Source organism: Haliotis rubra, unplaced genomic scaffold (assembly GCF_003918875.1).
Source record: "Haliotis rubra isolate DU_JTF1 unplaced genomic scaffold, ASM391887v1 Scf14, whole genome shotgun sequence".
NCBI lineage: Eukaryota > Metazoa > Mollusca > Gastropoda > Lepetellida > Haliotidae > Haliotis > Haliotis rubra.
This window is the reverse complement of record NW_025765336.1, coordinates 99,996-124,470: the sequence shown is the minus strand read 5'-3', so window position 1 is coordinate 124,470 and position 24,475 is coordinate 99,996. Positions and strand designations below refer to the sequence as shown.

The 24,475-nt window shown below is 38.6% G+C and overlaps 1 long non-coding RNA gene across 1 annotated transcript; it reads right to left on the bottom strand.

Moving 5' to 3' along the window:
- Positions 1-2,996: 2,996 nt before the first annotated feature.
- LOC124268748 lies at positions 2,997-23,482 on the bottom strand. Its single transcript, XR_006896343.1, has 3 exons — positions 23,379-23,482; positions 12,020-12,022; positions 2,997-3,010 (listed from the first exon to the last, which is right to left on the bottom strand). It is a non-coding gene; the product is annotated as an uncharacterized LOC124268748 (long non-coding RNA).
- Positions 23,483-24,475: the final 993 nt, after the last annotated feature.

Below are 24,475 nucleotides of genomic sequence, written 5' to 3'. Positions count from 1 at the left end.
GCACCCGTTATATCAAGGCTAGTCCGCTGTTCACCTAAAAATGCAGGAACATGTGGTACGAGTTAAAATAGGGACTTTGCAACTGATGGGAACAATTTCTCTATCATTAGTACCTTTTTCCACTTTGAACATCAGGTGCTATTGTTAACATTGTATTTGTGTTAATAAAATTTTGCAGGTTATTTTTTAGCCTCTCAACAGTCTGTCACTTGTGTCAGAGTAAAAATATCTCGAAAGAATCACTTGACTCACCAAACGTATTTTCTGATTGATGCTTCTATATTTAGTCAACATGACTTCCTCTGATAAGTCATTTAAAGTCAACAAAGAAATTGAACGTGCTGAATGGGTGAATAGAACCTGTTCTGAAGGGATATACGACTGTCTGACGGTGGCATGGCAACATGTATTGGCATCATACACATGCACCCGAAGCGAAGTTGTGATGGGTATTCGTACCCAATTAAGTCTTGGGACAGACATGTCAGTACCAATGTACCAATGTCACCGACGCTCGTAATGTTTACTAATTATTACTGATGATACCACCTTTGGGATATTAATACCAGTGCTGACTGTTTTCACTGAAGTATTACTTCGGGCTTTCCTCCCACATTAAACAGACAAGCCGTCATTTAACTGGACTGCCGTTTAAAGCAGCGATAAACCCAACTAATTCCCACTTGTTTTTCTGTCACTATAAAGAATGAAAACATGGGAGTCAGGTACATCAAACATCTAAATTACAGATGTTCTAAACCTTGTCATTCCCAAAACAATACATGGAATACAACGGATTATCATACAGTGGGCAATTATAACCCGGTAAATATGCACACACTCACATGCGAATCCCACTATCTTTGCGAACTACTGTATAAGGTTACACTTTAACGTCTCGGAGAACAACGCAGAGTACGCTATCTAGACAATCATTTGTCAGACTTTCAGACAGTGGCTGAGTGGGTTAAGTGCTTGACTCGCATGCTTGCGTTTAGGTGCCTCACTCTGTTAGTGTGGGGTCGAATCCTTGATGGCACTCAACCCAAATAAGTATTACACGTCACAGACAAAGCGTAATCCTAAATATAACACGTTCAGTTCCTCAGAATTTCAACAAAAGGTTTCCATGTATATAAATACGTAGGGATTTAATGCCTCAGCATACAGCTCCATAGATATACATATTCTATAAATATACTTTTATAATTGAAATAAATAATAAAGAAAATGCTCCCCTAGTGTGTTTAATATATGTACGGAATACAATCGTATTTCGCGAACCTTTACGGTACGAAAAACCAGTCAGTTGATAATCTGCATCTCATAAATATCTGAAGTGGTACAGATGATTAGCCGTTTGTTGGTAGATGGCGAAGGTTTAATCTGTAAACTGGCTAATTGGTTAATCGCGCAGACGTCTGGATATATATAGACGGACATTGGACCGATGGAGATTCTAATTCAATGGTTTTTGGTCCTTTAGCGCCAAACATGTGAGTCATCGACAAGGCAGCAGATACCGACTACCATGCCAGAGTCCAAAATCATACATCGTTTGTATGTCTGGTACAACAAATACAGAAAGCCAAGTTAAAGCCTGCGAATCACACATATAAACTTCCTTGACACAATAAATCTGGTGTGTATATTACTTCATCTGGATAGGGTTTTGTCAGTTACTTGAATTCTAAAACAGGAACATTCATGTTGTTTTATATATTCTAAATAAATGTTCTATGTAACCAATTGCATCTATTCAATGAATTTCCAAAGCTTTGGAAGGCACTTTTCTGACAACTTTTTGTACTCTTAACATTAATGGGTTGGCATTTGGTCCTCACGTTTTCGAAAAACTGTTCAGAAAACTCTGTCTATTTCGTCTGTTGTCCACTTTCCAAATTCAGTGATATTTGATGGAGCACAATTTCCGAACACAATGGTATTTCCTCTTGTTTACAACTGATGGACGCCATGAAGGACATCCTTCCGGAAACCCAATGGACATCCAGGATTAGGTGACACTTATTTGTGTCCTGCTGGGCAAACCTGCTAATCCAATCCTTTTGCTTACAGAGAGCTTAAAGGGGAAGGATAGTTAACTTTACTGAAGTTACAGGAAGTTGTCAGATACTTAGTGACTTTCCTGCCAACTCTGAGGGAACCTTGAGACATGTCTGTTTTTGTTAACGCTCAGTTAAGCCGTGCTAAGTCAGTAATGCCTTCAAATTCGCGTCAACAAACTGGTAAAAGTACGTGGTGTTAGAAAGTTAAAAACCTGCCCTGTTAATTCGCTCTCGAACTACATCAAATAGTTTGAGTCATTATTTGGTTTATTGGAAAGTTTACGTGAAACAAGATTTTCCTTCGTGACAGAACTCCTTTGATATCGATTCATAAAAACATGTTTATTTTACTTTTAGCCAATTTCCTGCTTTAGGCAATACACGTTTAGTTTTTAAGGCAAATTGTGTGAGTGGCAGGTTCGACCGATAATGCGAGACTAGTTTCTCATTTTCGTGTCATTAAAGTGACCAAATCCAGCAGATTTAACTGCTCTAATGCCTTTTGGCATAATGGAAAATAAATAAAACCGAGACCAATTATTCTCTGGCGTTGACATCATTGAACTGGTTTTGTGGCTTACCTATATTTTTTACGCACATTTCAGGCAAGTACTTCACAGTAGAAATGTTTTCCATGTATTGGTCTTATAACAACATCAAGCTTTGATCTTAGCCTTTACTGCACATACTTTCACTGTTCATATGCAAGTACACTGTATAGCGAAAAAAACCTTTCCGTTCTCTTCTCAAAGATTTCACAGGGCGTATAAGGCAACATAATTATGAAATGTTATATGAATGGACCACTGACTATACCAGATGTTCAAGAAAAGAATACACACCTTGCTCCGCGTGAACCAGTATCAAAGTATCAAACACCTTTCGCCAGAGTTCCATTAAAAACTGGCCAGTGAGAAAGCCTTGTGAACGTCCTGGAACTTACACTCGAAAGTATCGATAATGCAGCCGGGCTTTAAAAATGTAATTTTGATATTTTATGGTATTTTCGATTTATTGTAGTTGGGTTTTGTTCGATCAAACACATCTTAAACTTGAAGCGTTGCTTGTAATCCCCTCTAAGTGGTGTATATACAGTCAAATTGGATTTGACTAAAAAATTTACAATATATTATTGAAGCGAAGCTATAAAATACTGAAAAGGTCCCAAACACCAATATGATAAATGTATGAAATGCACCACCTTCGTATAGCAGTTTCTGTCTGATTTATTGTAATCCACTATCAATCACCGTTTTAACCGAAAGTTTATATTGAGTTGATAAAGTTTCAGGCAATCATTTGCCACTATTTTTGTAAGAATCATTTTCAGTTCACCACATCAAATTCTGTCGTCGTTTAATATAGAAATAACGTGAGAGTGTTTGTGTGTTATGTTTCTAAAACCCATATCAAGCATGGTCTCGTTTGGGCCCGGTTAGTGCTTTTATTGTACCCTATGGGAATCAAACTCGATCTGCAATCCTGCGAGACGACCAAAAAGGAGAATGAAAACACATTGGCAATCAGCGCTGATGAAATGAACGTTAGTCATTTTCACGCCTTCAAGTCACATGGACATGCATTTTCCATTTGAAAAAGACCTGGCTTAACGCTGACGTCCCATTAGAACTATGGGCCTGTTGTCAAACATAGATGGGTTGTATGAACACGTTCAGTTATGGTCTCGGGAATCTTCCAGTCCGACAGAGATCAGTCCAATAGAATGACCTGTATGACATATGGTCTGGCCAGCCTGACCTAGGACGACACGTTGATCGTTAAAGGGTCAGTGGGTTGCACGGTCTGGTGGGTATTTCCTTCCCAGGTCTAGACGTGGTAATTAGTTGGTGTTGATTGACGTGAATCAAACTCGCATGCACAGCTAATTGACCCGAGTCTAGTACATTTGTAACAGATCAAATCGTGAAAGCAATGTATCACATATTTTGCACATAAAGATCATGTGTTACTGAGATACGATACATTGATGTATTTAGTGGGAATCTATCATATGCTATACTCACGTATATAATGGTTGGTTGGTTGGTTGTTAGCAATATTCCAGCATCGGTTTGTAAATAATCGAGTCTGGACCAGACAATGCAGTGATCAACAGCATGACCATCGTTCTATGCAAATAAGATACGATGACATGTGTCAACCAAGTCAGCAAGCCTGGCCACCCGATTCCGTTCGTCGCCTCTTACGACAAGCATGGGTTACTGAAGATCAATTCTAACCCGGATCTTCACGAGTTCATAGACAACGGTGGAACGATGAAAGTGAAACATCAACGCAGGCAATAACCTAGTTTCAGTTATGTTTTACTAAGGACTTCACCACTTAGTCTATTTTGTCGGTTATACCAAAGGGAATTTTTGTCTTCGGATTATCGAGACTGGTCATTTTCTGGCAGTGACATATTACACTTCTGTGCACAGCAACACAACTGAGGTCAGTCTTAATGACGTCTACAACATCCTATGACATCACAACGCATTAAAAATGTCTTAGGGGGATTCATTATCGAGTCCTCTCCTATTCTTTTGAACCTGTACAAATTTGATTTTTTTCAGGAGCACTGAGGTATGTTTATATTTCAGAATCTTAGTTAACAATATTACAGCTCCGGTACACGCACGTCAAAACATCGTGTTAAACGTGGCAACGATGATAAACGATGTTTGGGGAGGCTGAAGAAGGTCCTTTGGAACAGATTTGTATCCGGTCATCTGGTTAATTGCGACGACGTCTGTAAGTTATTTATATCCAACACAGACTGATTTGAGGTGCAGATGAAAGGTCGGTGGTTATCCGGTGCTAACAGGTCGAGCGATTAAACAGAAACTTAAGATACCTAAAATAGGAATCTGTTCAAAAACAACAGTGCGGATGTACATAGACAGTGAGGTAGGAGACGGTTACAATCAAATAGGTACATGTAGAAAATTACAAAATACCAGCAACAGAATATAAGTGCCCAAACTAGTACTTGATGTACTTGATAGTACTTGACGCGGCCGAAGGTTGACCAACCAGGTTTTGTAGCATAAATTCGAATGAGAATCATGAGAATATTGCGGAGTTTAATGTTAACCAGCAAATTAACAACGTTACAATTTTTTAAACTAAAAACTTTTAAAGTTATTATCATCTCGTATAGTCTACTTTAATATATCCCAAACTCTTAGTAGGATGGGTTGAACAAGTCTAAATTGTATTTTAGATACATCAAAGGATAACCTTCACTCTCATTCGTGTGCCGTGCTCCTTTATAAGAGGAAGCGTCACTTCGGAAATCATATTTCTTTAGTTGGGATATATATGCCTGTGCCATATTAAAGTGGGTCTTCTAGCCAACTGTTTACACATTACGTGATGGTAGAACACCAGAGCCTCATCATCGCTACAGATTCATAAACACAAGTCATGATGTCGGAATCGTATACTGACTTTTTGAAAATGATGTCCCTTCCTCCATACCACCCATCAAAGTTAAGACTCACTAGTGTAAATATGAACCATACTTCAGTCAACTGTTCTACACTAGATCTTGCAAAATGTTCCATACTGTTTAAAGGCACTGTTTACACATGAACTGATGTATTCGTAACGTTGAAAACAGCATTGTCATGAGCTCAATAAATCATGGAACTCAGTGAAAATTGGCGACTTCTTAACAAACAATTACGCCAAAACGCAGCTGTTCACATGCACGAAATTTGCACATGCTCTTCAGCACTTTGATGTATGATCCTCATGCAATTTAACTTAGTGGAGAAATTCATCTTCGATGTAACCATAACATATAGTGAGTGCTATAAGTGAATCTGAATTTTTGATGGGTAGTATATATCGAAAAATGGTGTACAGTCACTTGGAGAAATTCAGGAACATTTTGGATCACGAAGAGCCTATACTGTCTAAGCCGCATATGATCCATATGATCCATTTATGCAGGCACTGATATCGGTGTTTTCGCCAACTAGAAAAGGGCTTCCCTGCTCTCAGGAATAGACTGTATAAGAATCATCAGCTTTCCAACAGAAAGGCCGGCAGCACTTCAACATACTACATCGAGGGTTATGTAGCTTTAAATCAATTTAACCGCTAACACAGTAGTGCCACAAATGAACTCATGGCTCAAAAGCCCTTTTAGATGTTTGTGTATTTGGACGTCTGTCTGATCTTTACTAAAACTAAAAACACTAAGCGTTGTTTTTTTATTTTTTTATTTTGTAGTTGTTATTCCTTTGTGCATGATAAGAGCGTCTGTTTCGTGAGATTATGAGCCGTTTTTGACGAAGAAAGAATCTGCCAAGGCATCCTAATCCAGATTTTAAGTTTGGTATTTACGATGTGCAAACCTGTCGATACCTCAGTGATTTTTTCCCCAGTTCTGTTGCACTAGCCATATACTGTATCCCTTTGGGATTTAGTATTTTATTTTCTCATCAGCAGTAACAGAAGCTTAATTTCATTTCATGACTTATTTTAGAATTGCGAAAAAAAATTAATTTCACTTAAAATTACTATCTGCCTGTTTTGATTTATTTGGCAGCAAAGAAGATAAAACTGAATATAATTCGGTCAGTGACGTTTTTGTCATATGTGTCTGTTGTTTGTATACGTGTATATACATATACATAAGTTTCATGGACATACATTTGTCAATGCCGAAAGTGTTTTTTTATATATAATATACCCATATGTTTAGTAGTAAAATTGTAACCCCTTAGTTATGTATACCACAGTTCTTAATCGTAGTATACATTTTAGATAAATGGTTAACCTTGCATACAGTGGATAACAGCTGAAGGATGGTTTAAATCCATGCGGGTAGCAAAAGCACTGTAAGTACCCATAGTCTCTAGTATGGTGATCTACCGATCTATAGCCCGTTTTTACTTTGTATTGTTCTTTACAGTCAAATACTTTTTATAGTTAAGTTCTAAGAGGTATTCTATGATATTTTGTGATTTTACTGTCTTTCATTGACATGTATTTATAAGATAAAGTTGGAATTTCTTAATAGATTGCTTTTGTTGTCACGATATGGCTGAAATATTGTCGATGTAACATTATATGTTAACTTCCTCACTCATTTAAGTAGTAGACTTAAAAGATTTTTGTACATTTTTTAAAAGTGAACACGGCGCCATGACAAACTTGTTTGAATTTGTCGAATTTCGCCTCGAAGACCTCAATTCATAATGAGTGAGAATGTTGATTTTGTTTAGTCCAAAAAGATGGCATATACTTAACTGGTTTAGTACACTAATGCACCCGTTAATAGTTTTGTTTCAGTAATTGTTCAAAACTTAATGAAAATGTCTTGAACTGTCATCATCATGTGTATTGACAATGACTATACAAGCTCAAACGTCTGTCAACATTTTCTCAAACGTTTGTCGACTTGGTGGATGTAGGAAATTGCCAAGACTGATTGCTGCCCATCGCAACATCGCCGAAGGAGGTATCGAATCTTCAGAGTCATAGTCTGTGTTGTATATGATTTCAACGAACACCAGATATCTCGTTCATAGGATCGGTATATATGCCTAAGATCAACCAAAGATCGTCCTAGAAGTAGTAGACCAAGATCCATCCCCCCTACACAGGATCGCAGGTCTTTAATCAACATAATCGACATTCTAGTCCCACCAACTCCAGGGCATGTGCCTGGTTTGAGGAGGGTATCGCAGCATACAATCAAGAATCGTCTGTAAGTGGTGCACCGTTTAGATAAATGGGTAACATTACATACAATTGCTAGCAGCTGAAGGGATGGTATAAATTCAACTATGGAACCGTGCAGGAGACACAAGTATTGTAAGTCCCCACGGCCCCTTGTATGGTGGCCTTACTTCCGTTGCTAGCTATATCTTGCCAATCTTGTTATACCGTATCGTTAAATGATAGTATTATTATAATTTTCCTTATGTACTTTTACCAAATATGTAATAATCTAATTATTTGACTGTCCTTCGTTGACAGGGTTTTATGAATTATATGTATTTATCATGAATTTAGAACTAGTTCAATTGTTTTGAAGGTGGGTGAGACAGTAACTGCAGCAAGGACGTTAATAATTGTGATTGAGGGGAACTTGAATGAGGCGACGTACCGAGACGAGATTTGACAAATTTGACGCTTTACCGATTTTGCTACAGAACGACCCTTTGCACAGCAGTATCTTAATCATCGTTGATGTGTTACCTTAGCACAGATTCCGATTGGCACACGTCCAGGAAGACATGAAGCAACGTTTACGATCATCCGAATCCTCCGACATTGCAGGAACTCCGCAAAATCTTTCCTCGAATATGGAGTGATCTTCCTTCAACTTTTATCGACGTTTATTGGCCTGAATGAGGCGAAAGTTCAGGCTGCATCAATGCACAAGGTGCACACACTTGCTACTGTACGTGTGAACTGTATTGTGAAGCCCTGCCTTTGTTGTGGCTCATTTGTATATGCCAGATGCGCTGTTCTTATGGACTATCGTTACCATACCATGAACCTTATACAGTCAATTACTGAAGGGTCGGTGGGGTTGCCTAGTGGTTGAAGCGTTGGCTCTTCACGCCGAAGACCCGGGTTCGAATCCCCACATGGATACAATGTGTGAAGCCCATTTCTGGTGTCCCCCGCCGTGATGTTGCTGGAATATTGCTAAAAGCGGCGTAAAACCAAAACTCATTCAGTCAATTACTGAAAGCAGGGAAGCCCTTTTCTTGTTGGCGAAACCTTGAACCTTGAGCACATCTTGTCTCACCAGATGCACACGTCACCTTACATCATGCTGAGGCTAGGCAATTGTTCCCCCCGAAAACACAAGAAACAACAAAGACTTGAGGTGTGGGAATATTGCTGGACATAAACGGAAATCTGACAACTGTAAAGGTGAAATCATAAATCATTTAGCCTTGAGGAGAGGTTTTTGTCACTTTGAATCTTTATGCACAGATCTAAATATGAAACACACGATGTGGTCTCACTGGTATCATCTATTTTAAATCTGGCGGACAAATGAATGGAAGGTAATTGACTCCTTGAAGGTTCTTGAACGATGTGAGAGCATTGGTATACCTGAAGCTTATTTAAACTTCATGGCCAAATTACCTTGTTTTGATTGTGCCGACCCGAGCACAAATTCTAATTCAAATGCATAAAGAAACAGATCCGCTACTCTGAACAGCATTCCGATGATGTTGAGTCAGGGAGCAATTCCGAAATTTATGCCGCTCCAAGACTTTTCAACTTTGGTGAAATCAGCGAGCTTGTGTATTGCGTAGGACAAAGCAGGACGTCAATTAAAGACAACGTTAGATCAGGATGAAGACCCACGATCACTGGCGTCTGCCTTGTTGCTAGGCCAACCATTCTACAATTGTTAGTGCCTACAAAACGGTTTTAATGACACAATGCTTCTAATGTCCGATACTTTCCTGGAACAATGAAGTACTGATGAACATTGATGATTCATGCAGCAGGAACTTAAATCCTCCTTACAACGTCGGCAGGAATGTTTAACGGCCATATTGTCTCTTGGTCGAAGTAGGCCTGATGTGTTTATAGTTCGCGACCTCGCTAGAATAATTCCGTCCCAATGAACAGACAGTTATGGTTTTTAACCATTACCTTAGGACACCGACATGAGGTTTTTGTCTGGTCACATGACCATACCTTTTTTACAGAAAACAGATTGCGGCGATTCCGACAAACAATTTGTTGCAACCTTCGTCTAAAATCTTTGTACCTCTAGGTTACATCCGTCGCCAGTAAAGAGAAGCAAAACAGAAACATTAGGTTCGTTCAAATTACTGACGTGGGTGAGACTCGGAGGACTGTGACTGGGAGCCAATGTCGTCCTTCATTGTATCAGCGGCAGAGCAGCGTCAAGTCACAAAACATTGGCGCTGTTATATTTCACAAACTAAGGCCCACGTATAATGTTCAAGGACCACAATAACTTTACATGTGTTCTGAAATAAGGAAAACGGAAATATAGCGATAATAAGATGACAGTGGTATATTAACTAAATTACCTGTCGAGGTTATGTGGGATTGCTGAACAGGTTCACTGTTTCTGTGTGTTCCAAGACTCATGTGTCTAATCAAGACTCTGTCGTTCACAGGCCGCCTTCATATGGCAGGATCCCCGCCAAGCAAACACTTAGTTTTTCATACAAATTGAACTGGTGCCATCAACAGGGCAGGACATGCTTACCCTTTTCACGAACACCTGGTGTCATCATTGATTTTCAGTAATCGATTCTTATTGTTTTCACCAATACTTGACCTTTCACGCCCCATGTTTCTGACTTTTTACATGTGATAAACACAGACAGATATGACATATAAAACATTAAAACGACTGTTCACCTATAAATATTTCAGAGTTTTCTTTACCGAAACGACATGATCTTCTCGTGATCGTTATAAAAATGTTTTCTGTCCGTGTGAATTTCCTTAAGTCAACCAAATACCAAGTAATCACCAAATTTTAATCCACGCCCTGTCCCACAAACACTAAATGTGTTGATCACACTTTCTCGGAAATAGTAAAAGTACATGCTGCATTCAGGAACAGCTCAGAGTACTTATGGGCAGATATTGTCAGCATATATATCAACTCAGTACTAACTGTCTCTAACGGGCCTAGGCCAGATGTTGTGGTTTCGTGAAGTAAACGTGGCATGACGTGGACGTAAGTTAACCAATGGGCCTGACTACCGGATGTCATGACTTGGGGAATGAGAGGGACAGTCTCTAACGCATCCAGAATCGATAGGAAAGTCTACGAACTCATTAATCAAAAAGAGAGTTACTGTCTCCAAACAATCAATAGGACAAGCGTTGTGATCTTACCAATTCAGTTGGACAGGCGCTCTGACCTCTTGTTCTGGTTAACATGACATAGCCTGACCTGCCAAGACCAACACAAGGGCACTTATCACATGGACAGAAAATTGAGAATTGAGAACTGATTTAATATTTTCTAAACGCTTCAGTGTGAACGAAGTGGCGCTCTTGTCTGTTCCCAAACACCCACTTCGTCCTGAAAATTGAAACCTTGTCAAGATTGAAGTTGTTTGGACCAGTCGTGTAATCTGCATCGCAACAGTGGAACCGGCTTCCACGACACTTTAGGCTGTCTCTTTCCATCTTACAGTCTCATCTGCAGGCTCACCTCTTCAGATTGAGCTATCATATCTGACGGTCTGACTGAATAGCTCTGTGAAATAACAAACATTGACATGTAGTGCCATGAGCATTAACGAATGAATTCTGGCAGATTATGAGGCTGCTGATGTGTGGTGCAAATTTGAGGTCCGCCGCCGAAGACACAGAAGCTGTAGAGTTGTTTATGTTTAAAAAATTCGATGTTTACAAGGATATATGAGTCATACCCTTTTGTGTTGACCCGTGAAGTTCCGGATTAGAATTGATCTTCAGTAACCCATGATTGTCGTAAGAGGCGACGAACGGGATCGGGTGGTCAGGCTCGCTGACTGGGTTGACACATGTCATCGGTTCCCAATTGCGCACATCGATGCTCATGCTGCTGATTACTGGATTGTCTGGTCCAGACTCGATTATTTACAGACCGCCGCCATATAGCTGGAATATTGCTAAGTGCGGCCTAAAACTAAACTCACTCACTCACTCACTCACTCTGCTTTAGGGTATGCTAACCATCATTCTGGTTTGTGTGTCGTTCAGATAATCCCGATTCAAGCATTTAAGAATTTGAAGGGTGCCAAGTCTCTCACTGAGGTTGGGAATCAGACTAACAAATTTACACGATTTTTCGATTCGCTTTTCATTTGTTTCAATGTAGAACCACCAGTGTAACATCAAACACAGTGTTAGGGTAGTCAGCTATTTAGACTCATGTTATTTCTCAAACCACTGGCGATAAAAAACCCAATACATTGCGTAATTACAATCTATCAATAAGTGGTTAACCTTCTTTTGGGTGAATTTTAGAAGTTGAGACCTACACTATTGAAGAGACTTTGTGGATAACATCTTCTTTTATTTCTTGAGTGTGACGTTTCAATACAGATCCTTGTACCGTTGTCAAGCAAGAATGAAGAAGTCTTGTTCAATCAGTCGTTAACCTTTGTATTTGCATTTTTATATTTTATGCATGAATTCAGTGTTAGAAAGTTTCCATTCTCTTGAAACTTGTCCGTTTTCAACTAGAATAGACTGTTGAAACTTTGTAGAGGAGTCTAAACTTCGAATACATTTGCTATTTAACAAAACAGCATATCTTGTCTGCATAGTTTAACATGGTGCATAATGCCTGGGGGCCGGGCAAATAATATCCGAATGGTATAATGGTAATCGCTTGATATCCCCGCCAGACCGCCAGCGCGGTGCCCTTGTGAGATAAACTTGTTTTGAAGACCTTGGTCTCCCTAACCAGGGCGCGTGTACTTGAGTTCATGGACACTGTTTTTTCCCAAGATTTACGAAGCCATTTATGTCTTATGCTTGGCCAGAAGTTCGCTGAAAAGAGCAAACATTAAACCCACTCACATACTTCTTTTCTGAACATATCGACGACATATTGTAATTGATGTACCGAACTAAGCACAACTCGTTTTGTTTTTATGATTAAAATGTACGTTCTTTCGTGTAAAGAGCAAGAATGGGTCTCTTCTTCTGTGACAATGGGCGAAAGAAAAAAGGCATGAAAATATATATTCTTCCTTGTTTGCTTTCGTTACTTGAAATAAAAGTTTCGAGTTTGGAATCTACAGCGTCGCACTTCGCCATTGTTCTTGAGTTTCATCAACTTGGTAAACACCAATCATATTTTAGGTTTTCTTCCACCAGGCATAAGTTTAACATAATGTCATAATAACGGCTAAACGTAACATCCACAGCGCACCAGTATCTGGTATCCATGGAGTGAACCTCTCAACATACATAGCTGAGTAATGTCTGACTGAAAATGACAGAACTGTGACCGCATTTATAAAAATTCTTAGACTGCTTGAGAAATCTTAACTATAAGAGCTAACTTTTAACTACGACCGCTTTTATGAATTCGAAGACCAAACCTAAGAAAATTGTAAGAATCTTTATAAATACGGCCCCTGTTCTATTATAATCCACCCATCCTACATTGAGAGAAGACGTATCATGCGTGTGATATCTGATGCGGAACCCTGGAGCTCCTTGAAAAGGACATGACAGATGCTTCGACAGGAAGGGAGTTTGACAATGATGAACCCTTCTTCATTTCAAATGGGCAACGGTCCAATACAACACCGACGATCCCTCCTACACAGAGCTGTCAGTGGAGAGGAGGGTACTCTGGCATCTGAATGACAAGCAGTATATTAAGTTAGACATTTAATGTGTAGGCGTGCATCATTAGCGAAAAGAATGTACTGATTGATAAAAGCAACTGTCCATTGCAATATCATATGGCGTGATGGAAATGGTTCGATGATACATAATAGGAATGATTGTCCAATGGCTTTAAATCACGGTTAATAGAATTCGTTTTAATAGAAAACGTATATCGTTTAAAGAGGTGTTAAAAAAACATAAAAATGTCATGATGAGGAAGACATTTATATAATTCAAACCCTTTACATTCCCTTGCACTTTGGCGTCTTATGAATTATTACATGTGTTTTTGCATTGTAGGAAGTTACCATTCCTATCATCTGTGGAATTTGAGGTAGGCAAAGTGGTTAAACACAAAATTTTGAGAAATACATCAAATGATTTTGAGAGAGTGACTGAGTGATAAAAACGCCTATTATATAGTACCAGATATATTTACATAGGGGGAACACAGTGTAACTTTGCCTGCTAGATTTAATTGTTGAGAAAAATCGACAAAATTTCTGAATAGTCTGTTTTTATCAGGAAACAAGAACGATCTGAAAAAGCTTGTAAAGACATTGAATAGTGGGTGAGTTAAGATTTACAGTCACATCGGCAATATTTAGCCATATCGTGACTAAAAAAAGGTTAGAATTCACCATAAATACATGTAAATTATAAAAACCTGTCATCGAAGGACAGGAAAACCAACTAGAATATCACAGTATCAAGGAATAAAACTAGCATCTGTCTTTAAAATTGGATATACAGACAATACAATTTACTGAAGGTAGATCACCAAAGACATTGAATATATCGGTACCTCAATTATATAGACTTTTTGCATTACAGGCATACAATGCCATCCGAGAGAGAGCTTGTAGAAACCCACTGAAATAAAGTTTGCATGTGTATCCAATACAAATTGCATTCTGATACAACATCCTTCAGTCTTCGTTGCTCGTCCTGAAATGATATCATAACAAACAATTCAATCATATAATCAAAATGAAAACTAAAATATCAACATAATAAATACGTATATATTCAGATATTATTGTAGTATGTAATATAATTATATTATATATTATTATATCAATTAAAGATACTTCATTGAAAAATAATGTTAGTTCGTCTTGGTAAATAGTCGGTAATGGTCCATGGTCCGCATTTATTGTTCCCTACATAGCTATATGGAAGAGAGCGTAATGTCTGGAAGATGGTAATTGGAGTTCCTGTAGCTCCCGGCGAGTTGTTAACGGTGTTGATACCAGCCTCACAGCAATATGAAAGAACGGTTTTTCTTGTCTTCCTGACTTAACACTTGACATTAGGAACATTCTACACTAGGCTAATTATTAAAACACATCTAACGTTGACCTGTTCGTTTGCAATGGAACTAACGAAGTATTACATAGATTGAATCATGGTAATTTGTATAGTTAGTACACACACACAGATTACTGATACATGATACAATGATGTATACAGGTGAACTTGTATACAGGTGAACTTAAGTTGCCTGTTATTTACAAGATCATAGCGATCACCCTGCATTGAACTTGCCAGTCAACACTGAAACCGATAAAAGCTTTAAAGTCACCTAAACCTTAGTTTTAATAACCTCTGCCAAAATTTGCACAAAGCCCCCGGTTTTATCCCAGATTCAAATGAGTCATAAACGTTTCACCTTTTAGGCCCAGAGGAATCTATTTCGCCAGTGAATTAAGATCGATTATTTTCAGCTTTGACGTTATATTTTTTATGATCTCAAGGGACATATATAACAGCACCTGTTGTCTTAGTAACCGATACTGTAATCACTTATGAAACGCAAAGACATTATGGTGGCTATTCATACTACAATCCCTGTCATATCAAAAGAAATAGCGTCTGAACATATTTAAATGCAAGGGATAAAACTGATAGATTTGGCACTTATCCGTGTATCATAACGATGATGGCGAAAATGTTGGAATTGTTTGTCGAAGTATTAGTCAGACATGATATTTGTGTTCCTAACAGACATCGAAAGAGCACTAGATCTTAATTGGCATCTAAATTGATCGTAGTGAGAAAGAAATCCAAGAAAGGATAAAAGTGAAAAACATTTTTTGCCTTCCCTAATTGGATTTCATTATTGGAATGCATTACACGAATCTTGCATGTCTTCATCAATCGAAGAAATCTTAACACCTGAATGTAAAAAGAATTAAAAAAAATGACTTCCAGTAACTGGGTTCCGTTTTCAACCTGTTACCATGTTCTTATAGATACAGTCTTGAATAGAGTCTCGACATGCGAAATCAGCAAACAATATGTTCATACCACGAATCAGAGTAAAAAAAATAAGGCAAAGATTAACAATATCAGATACACAATTATATATACAATTATAGCCTGCTTCCAGTCCGTGAAGGGGCGGTGGGGTAGCCTAGTGGTTAAAGCGTTGGCTCATCACGGCAAAACCCCGGGTTCGATTCTCCACATGGGTACAATGTGTTAAGCCCATTTCTGGTGTCCCCCGCCGTGATATTGCTGGAATATTGCTAAAGGGGGTGTAAAACTAAACTCACTCACTCCAGTCGCTAAAAGTCTGTTGTGGAAAGGTATTCAAATCTGGAGAATTGTCTTTCAAGTCTGAGAGTTGAATATTTCTGAGGTTGTCTGAAAGGGACTTCTGGACCAGCTTTCGAGGTTGCTCTGCCATCACAGGAACTGGTGCATGATGTCGGTACAGACAACAAATGGTAATAGCAAGAGGAAACATGTTCTTTAATTAGATCACAGATGTATGATGGTGCCATCTGCTTTCCATAAACATTTTAATCACCATATGAGTTCATTGTACGGTTCTGACTATACATGTATCATAGGAATGTGAATTACTGTCAAAACAGTGATGATAGAAGGTGATCAGAAAAAAGTAAGTCAGTGAGTTTAGTTTTAAACCGCACTCAGCAATATTCAGCTATATGGCGGCGGTCTGTAAATAATCGAGTCTGGACCAGATAGTCCAGTGATTAACATCATGAGGATCGATCTGCGCAATTGGGAACCGATGACATGTGGTCAACCAAATCAGCGAGCCTGACCACCCGATCCCGTTCGTCGCCTCTTACAATAAGCATGGGTTACTGAAGACCAATTCTAACCCGGATCTTCACGGGTCTCATCAGAAAAAGAATGAACTGTGCCCCATCTGTCGCACCCATCAGAAACACATAAAAAGGGAAGTGAACTGTTCATGATTTTATAAGCTCAATGGAAATGCCTTTCTTTCTTTATATTCACAAGAAAGGGAACACAGGACTTTCCTTTCCAAATGTAATAATAATAATAATAATAATAAGTACATTTAAAATGAGTGAAGAGAAATGTTTTGAGACTTTCTTTGAACATTTGCAGAGTAGGGATTCCTTTAAGATAATCTGGGAGTTTATTCCAGAGAGTGGTGGCATTGTAAGTAAATGATCTCTGACCAAATCGTCTCAGACGTGGGGTTGGAACAGAGAAGAGATGTTGTTGGGCAGATCGGAGGACTCTAGATGGGTGGTAGACTTGTGTGAGTTCAGACAGGTAGGAAGGTGCTGATTGGTGATAACACTGATAAGCCAGTTCAAGCACTTTATACTGAACACGTGCATCAACAGGTAGCCAGTGCAGTTTCATCAGTATGGGCGTGATGTGCACAGATATCTTTGATCGTGTAACTATCCTTGCGGCAGAATTCTGAATGCGCTGAAGCATGGACATTTGTTCATTGGTGATGTTACATAAAAGACTATTACAGTAGTCCAGCTTGGATAGCACTAAACTCCTGACAAGCATATGGGCAGTATCAGTAGACAGCAGGTGCCGGATGTTGCCGATGTTCCTGAGATGATAGTGACAAGCTCTGCAGGTCATAGTGATGTGCTGATCCATTGACAGGTCATTGTCCAGGATAACTCCCAGATTTCTAACACAGTCTCCCCTAACACAGTGAAAAGAACCTGGGACTGTCCAACACTAAGAGATGAAACATTTGCCTTGTTCCGCTTATCACGTGTACCAATCAACATGGCTTCTGTCTTGTCTGTGTTTAATTTCAACATGTTTGTGTTCATACAACACGGAATGTTGCTGGTGCAGATACCCATATGAGAGACAGCAGTCTGGGCGTTCTGAGGCAGGAAGGAATCAAGTAACTGAGTGTCATCAGCGTAGAAATGGTGACCAATATTCATGGATGAGATGAGTTTTCCCAGATCAGAGGTGTAGATGGTAAATAAAACTGGACCTAGAACAGATCCTTGAGGAACACCACATTTCAACAGAGTCTTGCTGGAGGAAACCCCTTGGATAACAACAGATTGAAACCTGTCAGTGAGGTAAGATGCGAACCACTCCAAAGCCACTCCATTTATGCCAATGGAATTTTCAAAGTTCCAATGAGTCTCTCGTGATCGATTGTGTCGAAGGCGGAGGACAAGTCCAACAACACTAATAGGCCGACCTTACCACAGTCGCATGAACTGGTATATGTCTTTAGGTGGCCTAAATTAGCGACATGACCTAACGGGCCAAGGGACCTCCCTACCAATTGTTACTTCATGGGGATTCGGGGACAGTCGCTGCCACTTCCCGAATCGATGTGAAAGTCTACGAGCTCATTAATCAACAGGAGGGTTACTGTCTCCAAACAATCAATAGGACAAGCGCTATGATCTTACCAATTCAGTTGGACAGGCGCTCTGACCTCTTGTTCTGGTTAACATGACATAGCCTGACCTGCCAAGATCAACACAAGGGCACTTATGTCAACTCACTGATCCCATAAGCAGAAAATTGAACTGAGTTCATTTTTATGTAATCGCTTCATTATGAACGCGTCGATCTATTTGTCTATTTCCCCAAAAGCCCACTTTGTTCTGAAAATGAAATCCTTCTCAATACTCCAGAATCCCAACTGTACTTGTTTAGAACATTTCCACAGTATAACCAGTTTCCACGACACTTGTCTTCTCCCATCTTAAAGTCTAGAGGCTCACCTCTTCTAATTGTGCTATTATATCTAACACTCTTAATAGCTCTTAAATCTTTCAAATAACAAACCTTGCTGTTACATGATATGGCCTTTTCAGCATCATCAGATGGATTCTGGTGGAATAAGAGGGCAACTTAATGTTATTGCTCATATTTGGTTGCATTCATGTATTGTATTGTTAGCATGATATTGAGGCTTCAGTTTTGTAACATAGGGTTGCAAAGGTAATGTTCACAAACAATATGATTGGATAAAGAAATGTCAACGGCATTCTATGTGAAGTAGAAATTCAGAAAGTATGTGTACATACCATAATTTGTGAGTAGGAATAATATGAACGTTCCCTTATAACGTATAGATTTATATGTTTCTGAAACGTCACAGGTTCAATGCGTTTTGGTTCAATGGCAAACACTGGTCCATAGTTTCCTAGTAGACAACCTTCACTCTTCAAAAATCTATGCATTCAAATTTTATGTCATAGACTAGTCTTATATGACGTGTCCCGTGTTTGTCCAAATAACAAAGTATAGGTGGCTTCACATTTATGATATCAATCCCAAAACTACACTGATGAAATCGGTGTGGGCAAAGTTGTGTGACTTTGAAAGTAGCAGTATTATTACGACCATAATAAAACAGCACTGCAGCCAACCAGCTGTTTACACTATACCCTCGTTTGGATTATAGGAGATCAGTTACTGGCAAATGTTATTGAAGCATTAATATAACCGGAAATATGGTTACAAATGTCAGAGTGAAACCAAAAAAGACAAAAATGTTATACAATTAACAACTGTTTCATGAATTTAACCAATCAATAAAAACTATTGCTGTGTAAGTACAATGAATAGCAGTACAATGGCATAATAGAATATAATAGCAGTGGTGATAATGATATAGTGTTATAATAATATTCATCTAGCAGCAACAGTGGTTAAGCTTCCAAAATGGCCCTTCGAAAAATAGACTTCGAAACTCAACCGCCAACACAAAGCCATCCTCAAACAGCTAAAATGGAACTTCGAAGGTATTACTCTCTGCTTTCCAAGCTAACCAACCTTCTAGTTTTGTGGCATTCAAAAAGTGTGTCGATGCAGTTCAGAATTTGATGGGTGCAGATGTATCAGTAGTGTCGGGAATCAGCCTGACAACAAAACATGATTTCTCGATTCTTTTGGTTGGTCATTTTGGTCCGTATGTGCCACCATTGTTCAATGAACAATTAAAAGTATAATACGAAACAGTGTCAGTGTACACAACTACAATGCGTGTCATTCCTTTAGGGATAAATATGTTATTGACGACGCCAGTCTCGCTGAGCAGGGCAGTTGTATTTGAGGTGATGGGCGCATATGTACTTCCCCAAGATTAACGAGGCCATTTTTTTGTCTGCTCTTCCCTGATTTTGCCTGAAGTTTGCTTAAAAGTTGCATAAACCCGTCTAACTCGCATCCTAGTTTTTTTTAAATATCGACGACAAACTGAAATTGATCTGCTGAACCTCGTATAACTATTTTCGTATTTTAGATTAAAATGGAAATTACTTCGAGTAAAAAAGCAAGAAGTACGATTCTCTTTCTGTGACCATGAGCAAAGGTGATAGGTCCTGGAAAAAGGGGATGGGACTACTCTACCTTCGGTATTTGAAGTAGCGTTCGAAGTTCAGGAATCTCCTTCTCCTCGTCATTGTTTTTCAGTTCATCAAATTGGAAAACACCAAGCACCCTCCTTCTTAACAGTTCCTTCCGACAGCCTTCAACCGAACTGCATTTGATGATAACAAAGAAAACAACAACCCCACACAGCATATCATAGTTTATGGCCACGTACTGGCTCCTTCAACATACATGATTAAGTAATGTCTGATTGAAAATTGAAGTTATTTATTCATATTCACATGACTGACACGGCAAACATGACAGATTCATCGTGGAGAAGGGAGTTTGACAAGGCGGAATAATTCTCATACATTTTAAATGGATCATAACAGTCCAAACAACATCGAGGATCCCTTCTACATACAGCTGAGAAAAGAGTACTCTGACATGTGAGTGACAAGCAGTGTTTTACGTTAGAGCTTCAGTGTGTAGGCGTACATGAATAGGGAAAGGAATGTACTGAATGATTAAAGAAGCTTCTCATTATACTATCATACTGCCCAATTTAAATTGATCGAAGAAACATTAAAAATGAATATGTTTGCGATGGCTTCGAAATTACTTTAGGGCTAATGGAATTGGATTTATACAAAACATATTATAGAAGAGACTTCCATAACCTTCAATCCCTTAGCATAGCCTTCTGCTTTTGCATCTTGTCAAATAATACACGTGTCCGGGCATTGTAGAAATATACTATCTAACAATGTCACAACTTAGGTAAAGAATCCATAGACAAACTCCCTGCAGGAAGATGATTACGGATATTCATTTAGCTCCTGATTATTGGACGTCCATGCTTACAGCATTTCCAGTGAATACCGTCTTCTTGACATAACCCTGAACTAGTATTTCTATCAGAAGATTGAGCTTCACAGATCCCGTCATAAAATCGACGCTCCTTTGCCTTTTAAAACTAATGGAATCCGCAGGTATGCAAGACCGATTATTCTCTTACACGGACGTGTTTTTCTCGATCGTTTCTTATCAAATAGGTCAATGCAAACGTTGCTCTGGTAATGAAGGTTGAAATCACTCATTTCGCACAGAGACAAAAGGGCGAGTTCTTTGAACTTACACATCAGTGGTCGTTTATACTCACATCTCTGTTATAGCAAAAATAAAAACATCTGAGCATTTAAAAACAACAAAATAACATTAGCAGTAATTATCAGGATAAAGGGGAAAGCGTTAACAGGTTTTGCCAAAGGAAATGGCCTGTAAGACATTGAAGAAGGTGACATGGGAATCTAAATTGATCGCAATGAGAAACAAAACCTCAGAAAGACATTGGTAAAACTCAACTACATATTTTCAATCTCTGATTGAGACAATGCCAGGTTATATTCACACTGCACGAATCTTGAAGTTTTTAAACAAACGGAATGAAATGTTAACAGATAAAAAGACGATTAATGGGGATTTCAAGAAAAAGGGCCCTACTTTACTCGTGTCACTGCAGGCTATCCTGCCACAATGAGGACCAGAATGGCTGTACCATTAAACTGAGTTGTATTACTTTGCCAAATATTGACAAATCTGAACAATACGATGAAATTCGAATAATGCACTGGAAGATAAGTACCATACCATCATAACATGTTTTTTTTCATGATCAGTGATATAAAGCAGCATTATTAAAACAGTGGAAGAAATCTTTGTTTATAAAAATAAATGAACATTTTTGCGGGGTCTGTGCTGTTTTTGAACTGTCATGAAGCATAATATTTAACGGCATTTCCGGATTCCGTGCAGTGTTATGTGGCAGTGTTATTCGTTGTGTTCGTTTTCTTTTTTAATACTTCGTTCCTTAACACGTACACAAAACACTTGATACGTCTCAAACCATGGATATATCTAAATGTATAAACTCTATTTTTCATTTCCATGCAATAGAACAAATACGTATAGTCCAATCAGCGCTATTCCTTCCAGTGTACTATCAATACAAAATACATAACAAATATAACATCTGACCTGTTAAAGTTGAGTCTAGGTCAAAGCCCCTCGGGACAAAAGCCCCTCGAAAAATGATCAAAAGTCCCTTACTTTATGCATTAATGTCAAAATAACATTAAAGACAAGAAATGATTAATGTCATGAAATGTTGTATTGCTTCATAATAGAATGACTCTTAATAGTATATAAATTAATATGTTATTAGCAAATATTTTTTTCTGAATTAGAAATACATTTCATCAAACAAATGATAACAAATCAACAAGAAATGATTAATGACAAGGAAAATAGTATTGTATCATAATTAATACTTAAACAAATCAACACTATATACCTATTTCCTCCATGGGAAAGCCTGAGTTTGACTGTGAGAAATGTTTGTTTTGCAAAATTCTAATTTCCTCTATAAGTTGCAAACTTTCCGAGTCAGAAATTATCACATTTTCTCCTTTTCTTTTACATTGATACGATAAAATACTTAAATACTTTATGAAATATATAAGAGCAATGAGAAAAGTTCATTATACTTTATGAAATATAAAAGACTTTTTCCTACTTAAAATACTGTATAAAATATATAAGAGCAGTAAGAAATGTTCATTCTTTTATGAAATACATAAATCGAGGGGCTTTTGTCAGAGGAGCTCAAGTTAGCGAGGGGCTTTTCTCCAGAGGGGCTTGTGGTCGAGGGGCTTTTGTACCAAGGAGCTTTTGGCCGGTATCCTTAAATTTTACTTATGACATATATCAATAAATGAAACTCTACAACGATTAACTTCAGTGATGGGACGCTCAGAAGACTAATACTAATTGATACTTGCTCACAAGGGGACGGTCATTGCAAACAAATATAATTCAGATAATGTGATGTGCAATCATTATCAGAACTTTCACATATATATATATATATATACTATCCCAAAAATGAAACGCATAGGCGTTTTGAATTTTTAAAAATCTATTAATTACCTTTTGTGTTCAAACAGTCGTCAACATATGTAACTAAAGCGTTGATAACATGATTGTACACAATTGCACAAGTAAAAATCGACTTTACCTGAAAATGTTGATTTTGATGAGATTTCTCACAAGGATTAAAGGGCATCGCTACAACGCAACAGAAATTACCTTCCAGTTGACATTGTGCAGCAAAGAGCATGCACTGTCTGGCCATAAAAATCCAGATTACTTTCGGAAATGGGCATTCGTTTTGAAGGAGTTTCAAGGTCAAATCACTACGCCACGTCTTGACTCAGCGACACGGAACATCGCCATTGAAAGAATGCACTCTGGAGATTTTCCAACCTTCTCTTGACAGGCGTCTGAATGCTAGTCTGAGTAAGATATCACGGCTTGCAGCTCGTTACAACCAAACAAGTATAACAAATGACTGTCCCCGTACAGGCAGACCTCGAGTCACCACTGCAGCCCAAGATCGGTACATCCGGGTACTACATTTGCGCGAGAGCACAGCAGCCAGGGTGCATGAACTTCGGAGGATATCCGGGCATGCTGTACGGAACAGGTTGAGAGAGACTGGACTGAGAGCCAGGAGACCCGACGTCGGGACCGTGCTACGTCGTCACCATCACGCTCAACGTCTCCGTTATCTAAAATTATCCACTTGGTTGTATAGACCTTTCCTTCTTCTAAACTGATGTAAACATGCATGCACTAAAGTCTATTTGTGGACAAGTTATACATGTTTGAAAATACAACATTTTCGCAACAGATTTCTGGCCTATGCCTTTCTTTTTTTGGACAGTATATTATCTTTTTGTGCGAGCGGCAAGTCTTTTTAGGCATGGCAAACGATGACTCGCCCGCAAACTTTGTGCCGTTCTCTTATATAGAAAGGACTCTAGACGTGGTCTTGTCAAAAGATTTCATCAGGGAATCTTTCGAGACATAATGCCTAAAGAAGTATGTCTTAGATATTGCCAACGAATTGTCATCTTCCAATATAGCCTATGCAGATGAAGGAAACCTTTCAAGTTACGCTGCAGAAAATCGCATTATTTGAAGTTATCCCCAAATGTATTTTCCTTAACATCTTTGATAATATGTAATTAGGGTCATTTGTTTGATGCGTGTCAAATAAATGTTTCTCCCGTTTGGCCAAATGCAATCAGACATAGGAATACACTGTACATATATCTGAACCATTAGGAGACCATGCCCTAGACACAAGATGACAACTGACCATAGATCTCAATTATCTGTCGGTGGGCCATGGGATTACCACAGTATTAGTGTATTATCTCAGGACGACGAAGAAACCTGCCCACAGACACGAAAAGGTCACTGTCTGTATGTATGACACATAGTTGTCTCAGGGTGAAATGATAACTCCCCAGACTGTCAAGGAACCTGTAAGGTAAACCTTTATGTTAGCATTTCGT